Raw genomic sequence first — 14,027 nt, forward strand, 5'->3', positions numbered from 1 at the left:
TATACATATACTAGGGATCAAGTATGTGTCTCACTGTTAACTTCCTAAAAAGGCTACTTTTAAAGCTTTTTTCACTTAAGTTATTGTTTGTTTAAAAGCTCATTTTAGTCATTTTAGGATCATGTAGTTGCATATAGTTGCATTTGTGGTGGCTGTGCTATTTTATTTCTTAATGGTGCTATTTGAGGGAAAGGTGCAGTTTGTTTATGGTGTGCAGGGAATAGCAAGAAACAAGATTCTTTGGGAAGTAATGCCGCGGCATCACACGTTGCTAGAGCAGATTGAAATGCCTTGGCATTTCTGGCGCAGAAAAAGACAAAAAGATATTTCTGCATCAGGACAGCTGGCACTGGACAGCTATCCCTGCACGTGGAGGACTGCTGTAACCGCCTGCCAGAGCTACCAATGGACCACTGCCACTTGGAGGATAAGATTCATGCACAAAATGTGATTCTAGGGGTATGAGGGGTATTTTGCACCCAACAAACTCATCATTACCCCTAGATATTTTATTTATTATATATGACACCTCATGGGAGAGAGAGGAGAGGATGAAGATCACACGTATAGAGCAGAAAAATCACATTTTTATTTTCTTTTTTTCTTTTCTTCTTCCTTGGGATATTCCTCCATTGATAAAGCTCCAAGGAGTGGCAAGCTAGGCGCCGAAAGGAGCTAGCAAGCTAGGTGGTTCATGGTGGCCGAGAAGAGACCTCCGGTGGCGCGTCGAAGGCTTCTTCTCACTTCCCTTTTTGCTGCTATTTCTTTATATTATTTTGTGGGTTGTTGGAATGAATTTTCATGACTTTGTGTTTGGATATTTCGAACCCCACCATGAACTAACTTATTTGGTGGTGGTTGGTTGAATGGTTGTTTAAACTTTATTTTTAATGGTATATTTAAGTTTATTTTGGTTCTTTATTTGCTTTGCTTATGAATGCTTCACCATCTAGGCTTGTAAGAGGCATGTAAATGTCCATCTCTTAGATGAAGGTTAGGTATTCGGAAGAATCCTAAACTAAAAATACTTGTAAGTATTCGGAAGAAACGCAAGATAAGATCCTCATAAGCAATGGGTTATGGTATTTTCAAGGGGCTTTGAACCGGCCTAGGAATATTATAACTTAATCCCTTAGATCTCGGAAGAGACTAGGTTAGGATTTCAACGACTAAAAAGGGTGTCTTCATCAATAGGGTAGGCTATCCAACATCATTGAGTGAGAGCAGATGCCTTGGCATCCTATTCTGTTAGGTTCTTTTGAACACCTTAGGAAAGCCCTGTCGAGTAAGTAAAGACAAGATAGCTTAAATATACTTGAGAAATAAGTTTAGCAACCTTAGACCAATCCTTACCATTCATTTCATTGGAAGCTTGTCACGTGAGGATTATTTTCTTCTTATTTTATTTATCTTTTTATTTACTGTTTTTACCATTTCTCATTTCCTCAACATTTCACCATACTCAATATTAAACATCCATCATTGCCACTGCATTTCCATTTGCTACACCATCACACCATCAATCCACATTCACTAGCATACACATTTCCATTACCGTGACATTTGTATATATCAAGACTAACTATATTTAGATAATTTAGTGCGTTGCTTTGGTTAGACTTTCGTAATTTCACCCAATCCCTGTGGAGACGATACTCACTCATCATTATATTACTTGAGCGATTGTGTATACTTGCACATTATTTGTTTATATTTTATAGTACTCACAACACGCGAACAAGTTTTTGGCGCCGTTACCCGGGGATTGGCAGCCTGCAGTTATTTAGTTTTGCCAGAGCATTTTTTTTTTGCATTTTTATTTTTTTGTATAGTTTACTTGATATTTTTGTTTTAATTTTCAGGTTTATTTAGTGTGTGCCTAGAAGAAATTCTGAAGAGCCTTTGGAACCAATAGAACCTGAGATTGAAAGACTCTTTAGAAGAAGAAGACGTGCTCAAAGAAATATGTATCAGATTGGAAACCAAGGCATTGGTCAAGATGACGGAAATCAGAATGTCGAGGCATTAAACAATGTTGAACCTGCTATCAGGCCTCTTGTTATTCGAGATCATTTAAATCCGATGCTGGATGATCTGAATCCTGGGATTGTGGCACCCGAAATTCAAGCTGCACATTTTCGAGCTGAAACCAGTCATGTTCAATATGTTGAATTCTATTGGGCAGTTTGGGGGTATGCCAACTGAAGATGCCAGGCAGCACATTCGCAATTTTCTGGAAGTTTGTGATTCTTTCCGCCAAGAAGGAGTGCATGAGGATTTTCTAAAATTAAAGCTTTTTCCGTATTCATTGCGTGACCGAGCAAGGGCTTGGTTGAGTGGTGTACCAGCCGGTTCGATGGAATCATGGGCCGATCTTTGCAAGAGTTTTTTATTGAGGTACAACCCACCGAATATGAATACGCAGCTAAGGAATGAAATATCATCTTTTCGCCAGGGCGACGACGAATCCATGTATGAGTGTTGGGATCGTTACAAGAGTTTGCTTCGAAAGTGTTCAAATCATGGTTTTCATGATTGGACTCAAGTAGTCATGTTCTATAATGGAGTCAATGCACCCACGAGGATGTTACTGGATGCCTCGGCAAATGGGACATTGCTGGATAAATCACCTACGGAGGCGTTTGCTATCTTGGACAGAATTGCTAACAATGATTATCAATTTCCTTCCTCAAGACTTGGGAGTGGGAGGAGAGCACCTGGAGCATTCGAGTTAGAAGCCAAAGATTCGGTGTCCACTCAACTCTCCGCTATTACTAATATGTTGAAGAACTTACAATGTTCCACTGATGTGAAGTAAGTGAAAACAACTAGTCTGGCATGTCTGTTATGCCAAGGCAATCATCACGAGAGCGAATGCCCAACCAACCATGAGTCCATCAACTTTGTTGGTAATTACAATCGAGGCAGCAACAATCCTTACTCAAACACTTATAATGCTGGATGGCGTCAGCATCCTAATTTTTCATGGGGAAATCAAGGAGCCCACAATGCTAATCAACCTACTAGGCAGCAGAATCACAATGAGCCTCAAAGTTACCAAAATGCTATGCCATGTCATAATTCTAACAAAGGAGCTTCATCTTCAGCAAGCATAAGTTCCTTAGAAGCTACAATTCAAGAATTCATATCTACTACGAAGACAATGCTGCAAAACCATTCTACTTCAATTAAGAATCAAGGAGCTTTACTTTATAGTCAAGGCGCCTTACTTCAAAGCCATAGCTTGTCTCTGAGAGCTTTGGAAGGTCAAGTTGGTCAGATTGCTACGGCATTGCAAGAGCGTCAGCAAGGACGTTTGCCAAGTGATACTGAAGTCACTAAAGGGCCTGGAAAAGAGCACTGCAATGTGTTAACTCTTAGGAGTGGAACATAAATCAATCGACAAGTCAAGGATAGTGGGCCACAGTATGATGATTCTAATCCCACTACTGAAGCTGAATTACAAGATGATAGAGTTTCTGAGAAGGACAAGGAGGAGGATTCTACCAAGGTACCAGATTCTGATGCCAAGGCAAAAGAAAATTCTATTCCTACAGCTAAGGAAGCTAGACCTCCCCCACCCTTCCCGCAAAGATTGAAGAAGCACAATGATGAAGTTCAGTTCAAGAAGTTCGTAGACATTCTTGATCAGCTCCATATCAATATACCTCTCTTGGAAGCTGTTGAACAGATGCCGATGTATGCCAAATTTCTGAACGACATCTGTACCAAGAAGAGGAAAGTAGAGACTGTTGCCACGGCAACAGAATTTTGTTCTTCATTGAGTAAGTTGCCGCCAAAGAGAAATGATCCAGGCAGCTTCATTATTCCTTGTTCAATTGGAGCTAATTTCTTTGGAAAGGCTTTATGTGATCTTGGTTCAAGTGTCAACTTAATGCCGAAATCGATATTCTTGAAGCTTGGCATAGGAGATGCAAGACCCACCTCAGTTATTTTACAACTTGCCGACAAATCCCATGTTAAACCTGAAGGGAGAGTCGAGGATGTCATAGTAAGGGTGGACAAGTTTGTGTTTCCAGTCGACTTCTTAATTCTGGACTGCGAAGTTGATGCCAAGGCACCAATCATTCTGGGAAGACCTTTCCTAGCCACTGGACGTATCTTGATAGACTGTGAAAAAGGTGAACTCACCATGAGAGTGGCTGATCAGTGTGTGACTGTCAATGTTTTTAGAACGCTCAAATATGTTGATGACACTGAAGAATGCAAGGCATTTCTGAATTGAACTCAGTAATTGAAGAAGAGACTGAACATCTTTGCCAGAACAACTTCATTCAGCTAGCAGAAAATGAATATTGGGTGGATGATGAAAGCTTAGTGGAGTCCGACGACTTTCCAATTTTGGAGGAGCAATCTAGCTTAGTATAAGTTAGATCAGGTATGAATTTTGAACCTCTGAATTTTGATGAATTCATTTCTCCTAAGCCTTCATTATTGCATGCACCCAATCTAGAGCTTAAGACTTTGCCAGGGCATCTTAAATATGTTTACTTAGGTAGCGATGAGACTTTACCGGTGATTATTTCCGCTAACCTTACTGCTAACCAAGAGCAAAGTTTGTTAAGTGTTTTGATGCAGCATAAGAAAGCAATTGGTTGGACTATGGTCGATTTTAAAGGCATTAGTCCCACGATCTGCATGCACAAGATTCTGCTAGAAGATTGCCACGACAATTCAATTGAACCAAAAAGAAGACTCAACCCTGTTATGAAGCAAGTGGTGATGAAAGAAATTCTGAAATGGCTTGATGCTGGAGTGATTTACCCTATCTCCAATAGCTCATGGGTGAGCCCTGTCCAATGTATTCCGAAGAAAGAAGGCACGACGGTGGTTACGAATGAGGATAATGAGCTATTACCCACTCGCACTGTGACCGGATGGAGGATATGCATGGACTATCGAAAAATCAACAAAGCTACGAAGAAGGACCACTTTCCTCTACCTTTCATCGATCAAATGTTGGATCGATTGGCCGGCAAAGCATTCTATTGCTTTTTGGATGGGTACTCGGGGTACAATCAAATTGCCATCGCACCAGAGGACCAGGAGAATACTACATTTACTTGTCCCTATGGCACTTTTGCCTTTAGGAGGATGCCTTTTGGACTCTGTAATGCCCCGGCAACGTTTCAGCGCTGTATGCAAGCTATATTTTCAGATATGGTTGAGGATTTTCTGGAGATCTTCATGGACGATTTTTCTGTTTGTGGGGATGATTTTGAATGATGCCTCGACAATTTAGCAAAAGTTCTCAAAAGATGCGAGGAGGCTGAGTTGGTCTTAAACTAGGAAAAATGTCACTTCATGGTGACTGAAGGCATTGTATTAGGCCAAAAAAAATTCACACAAGGGTATTGAGGTAGACAAGGCGAAAATTGAAGTGATTGAAAAATTGCCACCACCAACTTCGGTCAAGGGAATAAGAAGTTTTCTTGGACATGCTGGATTTTATAGAAGATTTATCAAAGACTTCTCCAAGATTTCTAAGCCCTTGTGCACATTGCTTCAACAAAACCAACCCTTTGTGTTTGACGAATTATACCTCGGCGCATTTACTGAGCTGAAACGACAACTGATCTCGGCACCCATTGTAGTCCCTCCCGACTGGACATCACTATTTGAGCTGATGTGTGATGCAAGCGACTATGTTGTAGGAGTTGTTTTGGGGCAACGCCGAGGTAAAATTTTTCATGTTATTTATTACTCTAGCCGCACCTTAAATGAAGCACAATTGAACTACACCACCACTGAGAAAGAATTACTTGCCGTGGTATTTGCTTTTGATAAATTTAGACCTTACCTAATAGGCACTAAAGTTATTGTTCACACTGATCATTCGGTTATAAAATACTTAGTGAACAAAAAGGATGCCAAGCCTAGACTTATTAGGTGGATCTTACTTTTGCAAGAATTTGACTTAGAGGTGGTAGATAGAAAAGGAACTGAAAATCAAGTTGCTGATCACTTATCTAGGCTAGAGAACAATTCTGAATGCCATGACACTGTAGATATCCAAGAGGAATTTCCTGATGAGAAAATTTTATATGCCGCGGCAATCCCGTGGTACGCTGACCTTGTTAATTTTCTTGTTAGTGGAATTGTGCCTTTTGATTTGAATAGTCAGGCTAAAAATAAGTTCAAGCACGATGCAAGGCACTATTTTTGGGATGAGCCATATCTGTTCAAACATTGTGCCGATCAGCTCATTAGACGATGTGTACCTGAAGAGGAGCAAAGTGATATTTTGTACCATTTTCATTCGGCCCCAAGTGGAGGCCATTTTGGTGGAGTAAGGACTGCTGCTAAGGTCCTGCAATCAGGCTTTTACTGGCCAACTTTGTTTAGAGATGCCCAAGCATTTTACAAAGGATGTGATCGATGCCAACGGACTGGAAACATCTCCAGACGACATGAGATGCCGCTGCAAAATATTTTGGAGATATAGCTGTTTGATGTATGGGGCATCGACTTCATGGGACCATTCCCATCTTCTGAAGGAAAATTATATATATTGCTTGCTGTGGATTATGTGTCAAAGTGGGTGGAAGCAATAGCAACATCAAGGAATGACTCCAAGATCGTACTCAAGTTTTTGCACAAGTATATTTTCACTCAGTTTGGAGTACCTCGTGCTATCGTCAGTGATGAAGGAACCCATTTTGATAACAAGTTGATTGCCAAGGCATTGCTGAGATATGGAGTTCGACACAAGATTGCCACGGCATATCATCCGCAGACAAATGGCCAAGCTGAGATATCTGATCGAGAGATCAAGCAGATTTTAGAGAAAGTGGTGAACCCAAAGCGAAAGGATTGGTCACCAAAGTTGGATGAAGCACTTTGGGCGTACAGAACAACATTCAAAACTCCTTTGGGGATGTCACCCTTCAAGTTAGTGTATGGTAAAGTTTGTCATATCTCGGTTGAGCTTGAACATAAAGCTTATTGGGCTATCAAGCGATTGAATTTCGATGCTCAACTAGCTGGGGAGCAGAGATTATTAGAACTTAATGAAATGGAAGAGTTTAGAGCACAAGCATATGAGAATGCTCGGATATACAAGGAGAAAACCAAGAAGTGTCATGACCAAAAACTGATGCCATGGCATTTTCATGTGGGGCAACAAGTCTTGCTTTACAACTCCAGACTTAAACTCTTTCCTGGGAAGCTAAAATCTCGATGGTCAGGGCCATTTGAGGTGCATTATGTCTATTCCCATGGAGCTGTTGACATCAAGAGAATAGACAATGGGAAAATCTTCAAGGTCAATGGCCAGCGTCTGAAAGCCTACAATGGAATTCCACCACCGCACAACAAGGACGTGTTACGGCTGCACGATACTGAAGCGTGCCCAGAGGAGAACCAAAATTCGATGCCTCGGCATGGAATTTATGTCTGTGCATAAATAAAATTTAACATTCAAGTTTTTTCTTTAGTTTTATTTTATTTTGTAATTAATTTTTGATCTGATTTGTAGGGACCACACTGTTGCAAACCGTACAATGAGCGGTTACCAAAGGGAGGAAAGGACAAAGTATTAATTGGAGAGATATTCTTTTGATTTGTTTCTTTTTATTTAATTTAATTTCTGACATTTACTTTTCTCTTTCCACAGTTTTTGTCCCATCATCATCATTGCTTTTTGGCAGTTTTTCCTTCCCCATACACGCACAACCCCCACTCACTAATTTCTCTCTTAACCGTCCTATCACTCCTTTTCCTTCTTAAATTTTTAACTTTTTCTTTTATATCTTTCATTATTAATTTTTCTCTTTCATTTTAACTTTTACCTTTTCTCTTTCTTTCATTCATCTTCTTTCTTTGTTATTTCTCCATAGCTGAAATACATCCAAGTTTTTAAAGCATTCAAAAGCTTCTTCCTTTTTCATTTTTCTTACTTCAAAAACACTGAAAATGGTGCGCTCAAGACCGGCTCCAACCGACACGACCGCTTGGCAACAGTTTGAGAACGATGAGGCTAAGGCTCGGTTCCAAAACTTCAAGAACCGAAAACTCTTTTTTGAGTTAGGATTTATTTTTACCAAGGAAACTGATGGTGGTTTTGGACTCGATGTTATGGACATCGTGACGCCGCTCAAATGGCAGAAGTTTTCCCGTCATCCTGGTTCGGTGAACGCCTCATTAGTTAAGGAGTTCTATGCGAACATTTCCAAGCCCAATCAACACTCCATCTTCGTTCGAGGTAAGCAAATCCGTTTTACATCCACTGCTATTAATCGTTATTTTCATTTTGCAGGATGTTGTGGATAACCATGCCATGTTCGAAGAGGAAGCAGATAGCAACACATACGATGGGATCTTGGAGGACCTTTGTCTCGAAAACACTGAGTGGAATGGTCGCCAGACGAGTAGATACTCGGTCAACCGGGAACGTCTTCAGTCGCGCGCAAAGCTATGGAATCACTTTCTCAAGCATAAACTAATGCCCACCTCCCATAACACTACGGTATCACTTTCACGCTTATTGCTTTTGCATTCTATAATGGTATCCCGTCCGATTGATGTGGGTCATATCATTGTTCAGCAAGTTCACGACTGTTTGGGTAAAAAGGCAAGTGCTTTGGTGTTTCCTAATTTAATTACCGCTTTATGTCGTAAGAAAAAGGTTGAGGAAAATGCTTTTGATGAAATTTTACCTGGATTATCGGGCATCACTAGGGCTAGACTTCCACTGTTGTTGGGAATTGAAAATCCCAAGTCTAACGACCCTGTTCATGAGCAATCTGCAGGTGCTACAGAATCGAATGCCGAGGCAAGGTTACTTGCTCTCGAGGAAGCTGTGACGCAGACTCAAGCTCAACTGCATGCTTTACACGGTGACATCCATAACTTCTTTGGATATGTGAAGCATAGAGATGCTGTGGTGGAATCATTCTTTCAAGAAATCATTCCCCACGGACAACGGAATTTTCCTAGATTCCCAGACGAAATTCTGCCGGCATTCAATGCCGAGGCATCTCCAGAGCCTGAGCACGATGAACCTGATCCTCCTGCTGATGACCCTACTCCTGATACACACCGGTCCAAGACTCCTGAATATCCGCCCACTGTCCCTGTCGAAGAAACACCCAGCCACGTCCCAGCACCCAATCCTTCTCATGCACAACGTAGTGGTCGCCGTACCAAGACCACGGCTGGACGCATTGCGCACTATTACTCCAATTCTTCCGAGTCCAGCCCAGCACCTATCCGAAAGTGCACCCGACGAGGAGCTGCTAGCACCTCCAAAGCACCACCATCATGAAAACATTGAGGTACCTCTTTTGCATCCATTTTCATTTAGTTACATTTTATTGCATAACATATAGTTTATAGATAGTTTAGTTCTCTTTAAAGCATTGAGGACAATGCTTCCCTTAAGTTTGGGGGAGGTATTGTTCTTATTAGGTCATATGCATAATAGCATTAGCATAGTATTATGCCATGGCATCAGTAAATGGTAGGACAGTTAGATAAAATGTTTTGAGGATACCCGATGATGATAATTTTGTTAGGCTAGAATCTGAATGTAAATGACTGTTGAGAATGATAGAACTCACTCTAGGGCTTGATGCTTGGTGAAAAATATTTACACGATTTGTATGTTCTCTATACTTAGAAAATTTAGGAAATTTTTATGAAGGAACTTTAGTTAGCCTTGGCATTGAAATATAGTATGGTGTTTAAAAGAAAAATCAAAAACAAACTCCCTTAGAAATGAAACTGTGAATAAATGCTTAAGCATAGCTGTAGAGGGACACTCCTCTTTGCCGTGGCATTTCCTGGAACTTTCTTTAATAAATGGAAGCCTCGTGCATATGAGTGAATGAAAGAAGTCACGAGATGACTCTACTTAACTAGCTCGGGGATGGAAGGTATGCTCTCTTTCATCTAGAGTGTGGGAGAGTAGGTGTGATGAGCTGACTCCCTTCGTAACAACAATAAATAAAAAAAAAATCAAAGAAAAGGGAGTAAAAATGTGCTTAATGATAAGTAAATGCCTTGACAAAAACTAGGGGACTTGATTAGAAATTGTCTAAATTCGCTAAGTATAGATTGGATACAATCACGCACACACACTACCACAAAGGATTTTGACCTAGGGAAAAGTACTTGAATTCTTGATAAGTCTAGCATGTTGAAGCCTATCGTTCTGAGGGTTGAAATTCAATTTTGTCCTGTTGTTTTACTATCAAACTTTGCCATGACATTATGCTTATGTAACTGCTATCCATTGCTTGAGGACAAGCAATAGCTTAAGTTTGGGGGTGTGTTAACTTCCTAAAAAGGCTACTTTTAAAGCTTTTTTCACTTAAGTTATTATTTGTTTAAAAGCTCATTTTAGTCATTTTAGGATCATGTAGTTGCATATAGTTGCATTTGTGGTGGATGTGCTATTTTTATTTCTTAATGGTGCTATTTGAGGGAAAGGTGCAGTTTGTCTATGGTGTGCAGGGAATAGCAAGAAACATGATTCTTTGGGAAGTAATGCCGCGGCATCACACGTTGCTAGAGCAGATTGAAATGCCTTGGCATTTCTGGCGCAGAAAAAGACAAAAAGATATTTCTGCATCAGGACAGCTGGCACTGGACAGCTGTCCCTGCACGTGGAGGACTGCTGTAACCGCCTGCCAGAGCTACCAATGGACCACTGCCACTTGGAGGATAAGATTCATGCACAAAATATGATTCTAGGGGTATGAGGGGTATTTTGCACCCAACAAACTCATCATTACCCCTAGATATTTTATTTATCATATATAACACCTCATGGGAGAGAGAGGAGAAGACGAAGATCATACGTATAGAGCAGAAAAATCACATTTTTATTTTCTTTTTTTCCTTTCTTCTTCCTTGGGATATTCCTCCATTGATAAAGCTCCAAGGAGTGGCAAGCTAGGCGCTGAAAGGAGCTAGCAAGCTAGGTGGTTCGTGGTGGCCGAGAGGAGACCTCCGGTGGAGCGTCAAAGGCTTCTTCTCACTTCCCTTTTTGCTGCTATTTCTTTATATTATTTTGTGGGTTATTGGAACTAATTTTCATGACTTTGTGTTTGGATATTTCGAACCCCACCATGAACTAACTTATTTGGTGGTGGTTGGTTGAATGGTTGTTTAAACTTTATTTTTAATGGTATATTTAAGTTTATTTTGGTTCTTTTTTTGCTTTGCTTATGAATGCTTCACCATCTAGGCTTGTAAGAGGCATGAAAATGTTCATCTCTTAGATGAAGGTTAGCTATTCGGAAGAATCCTAAACTAAAAATACTTGTAAGTATTCGGAAGAAACACAAGATAAGATCCTCATAAGCAATGGGTTATGGTATTTTCAAGGGGCTTTGAACCGGCCTAGGAATATTATAACTTAATCCCTTAGATCTCGGAAGAGACTAGGTTAGGATTTCAACGACTTAAAAGGGTGTCTTCATCAATAGGGTAGGCTGTCCAACATCGTTGAGTGAGAGCAGATGCCTTGGCATCCTATTCTGTTAGGTTCTTTTGAACACCTTAGGAAAGCCCTGTCGAGTAAGTAAAGACAAGATAGCTTAAATATACTTGAGAAATAAGTTTAGCAACCTTAGACCAATCCTTACCATTCATTTCATTGGAAGCTTGTCACGTGAGGATTATTTTCTTCTTATTTTATTTATCTTTTTATTTACTGTTTTTACCATTTCTCATTGCCTCAACATTTCACCATACTCAATATTAAACATCCATCATTGCCACTGCATTTCCATTTGCTACACCATCACACCATCAATCCACATTCACCAGCATACACATTTCCATTACCGTGACATTTGTATATATCAAGACTAACTATACTTAGATAATTTAGTGCGTTGCTTTGGTTAGACTTTCGTAATTTCACCCAATCCCTATGGAGACGATACTCACTCATCATTATATTACTTGAGCGATTGTGTATACTTGCACATTATTTGCGTATATTTTATAGTACTCACAACACGCGAACACTCACCAGACTTCACACATGTTCCAAAGAATACATTTATATCCCGAAGGACCACATATCATTCCTTAAGAATCATATACATATGCCAAGGATCAAGTATGTGTCTCACCAGACTCACATGTTCCAAGAATACATATGTCCCGAAGCACATAGACCTCGACTCTTGGCATGCCAACTATAACCCCTAGCTCTCATGACACATAACATGGGCATTATCTTTATATCCTTTTACATATTCATGTAACCATATCATATATTCATATAAGCTCATGGTTTCATTCACATATACATGTAATCACGTAGTTCATATCAATTCTCATATGAGTTCATATTCATATAAACATAGGATTCACCCTCATGTATCACATATACTTTCTCTTTCATATGGCTCATAAAATTTCTCATGTGTTCATATGACATGTAAATCATTGTCATCTTATCATGTTATCACATAAACATATCATCTTACAATACATACAAAAACACATCAATACATATATTCACATATACCTATCATTTCATTATCCTTATTATTATTCTTATCATCACCATTAATCCCTTTTACTTACCATATTCATATCAATAACACATATACTCATACACACATATAAATCATAACCAATACATACTTCTATGAATTCATGTTTTTCACTATTGGAAATAGACTTATCGCAAGTCTTATTTTCCATTGAACCTCATATACTAAATAATGTGCACTTACTTGAGCCTTGTTTGCTTTGAATCAATCTTAATCCTTAGATTGTTCCGGAACAAGCTTTATTTTATATCTACATCATAATAATACATTGATACATATCAGTATACTAATTGATATCTTCTAAATTGTCACTTCTTAGGCTAAAAGAAAAGCCCATTTCATCTTTTAATGAAGGTATGCATCGATGCACTGCACAGTGCATCGATGCATTCCCTATCGGTGCATCGATGCACTACCTGTGCATCGGTGCATAAAATACATTCGATGTTTGTTTATTACTGGGATGCATCGATGCATGCCTTATGCATCGATGCACCAATTGCATTCGATGTTTTTAGATTAAAAGAGTGCATCGATGCACTACTTGTGCATCGATACACCTTCAAACAATTTCTGGGTTTTAACCTTGATGCATCGGTGCACTATGAATATGCATCGATGCACTCTGCCCAGAATCCTCTTTTTGAACCCGAAAATTCATTCTTTTTTGATTAAATCCTTCATATTTCAACCCCTTTCATATTCCTAACTTACATATACATACTTAAACTCATTAATATTCATTTATCTCATCTTTAACCTCTAAATTCCATCTTTCATATGGAAATCAATAATCATACCCAATTTTCCATGTTATCCAAACTTAATTCTAACACTTCTAACTTCTTATTCTTATAGATGACAAGTCAAATTCATCCTCCAAATTCATTTAAACCTTCTTATTCAAAATTTCACTTAAAAACCCATTTTCTTTAATCTCTTCTAACCTCTTCAACTTTGAGTTTTTACTTATCTTTAGACTTCTTTAAGCTTTCTTACTTTCCAAAGAATCAAAACCAACTTAGAATTCAAATAATAATCAACTAATAAAAATTCTCACATTTGCTCTTGGCTTCCACGCGTGAAGAAGAAAGGAGAAGAAGAAAACTCTGGAAACTCATTTCCCACGTTTTTATATCCCCTAAAAGAGAAATAAAAATCTTCTCTTAGAAAAGACCATAATACCCTTATTACTTTCAAACTTTACTATTAAATCCAACCTCAAAATTCTCCAATTAAAATTTTGAACTTTTAACTTATTTCGAAATTGAACACAATGCTTTCAAAATTCACCTTTAGGTCACTAGCCTGATATTGAGAATGTTATATTTCCTGTTTTGGCCGTCTTAATTTTCAGGGAACTGCTTACACTCGGTCAGCTTCCAAATCAAAGAAAAAGAAGTAGATCGGATGTTCATACGAAGTCGGGCTATTGTAAACTCAAGCTAGGCATCTGGAAAATTCTAACTGAGGGCACAAGTAGTTTGAGAT

General features: G+C 39.1%; 1 pseudogene; it reads left to right on the plus strand.

The window, feature by feature from the left end:
• Positions 1-14,027, plus strand: part of LOC120211255 — a 33,100-nt pseudogene extending 19,073 nt beyond the window's left edge.

Source organism: Hibiscus syriacus, unplaced genomic scaffold (genome assembly GCF_006381635.1).
Source record: "Hibiscus syriacus cultivar Baekdansim isolate YM2019G1 unplaced genomic scaffold, ASM638163v2 tig00109972_pilon, whole genome shotgun sequence".
Lineage (NCBI taxonomy): Eukaryota > Viridiplantae > Streptophyta > Magnoliopsida > Malvales > Malvaceae > Hibiscus > Hibiscus syriacus.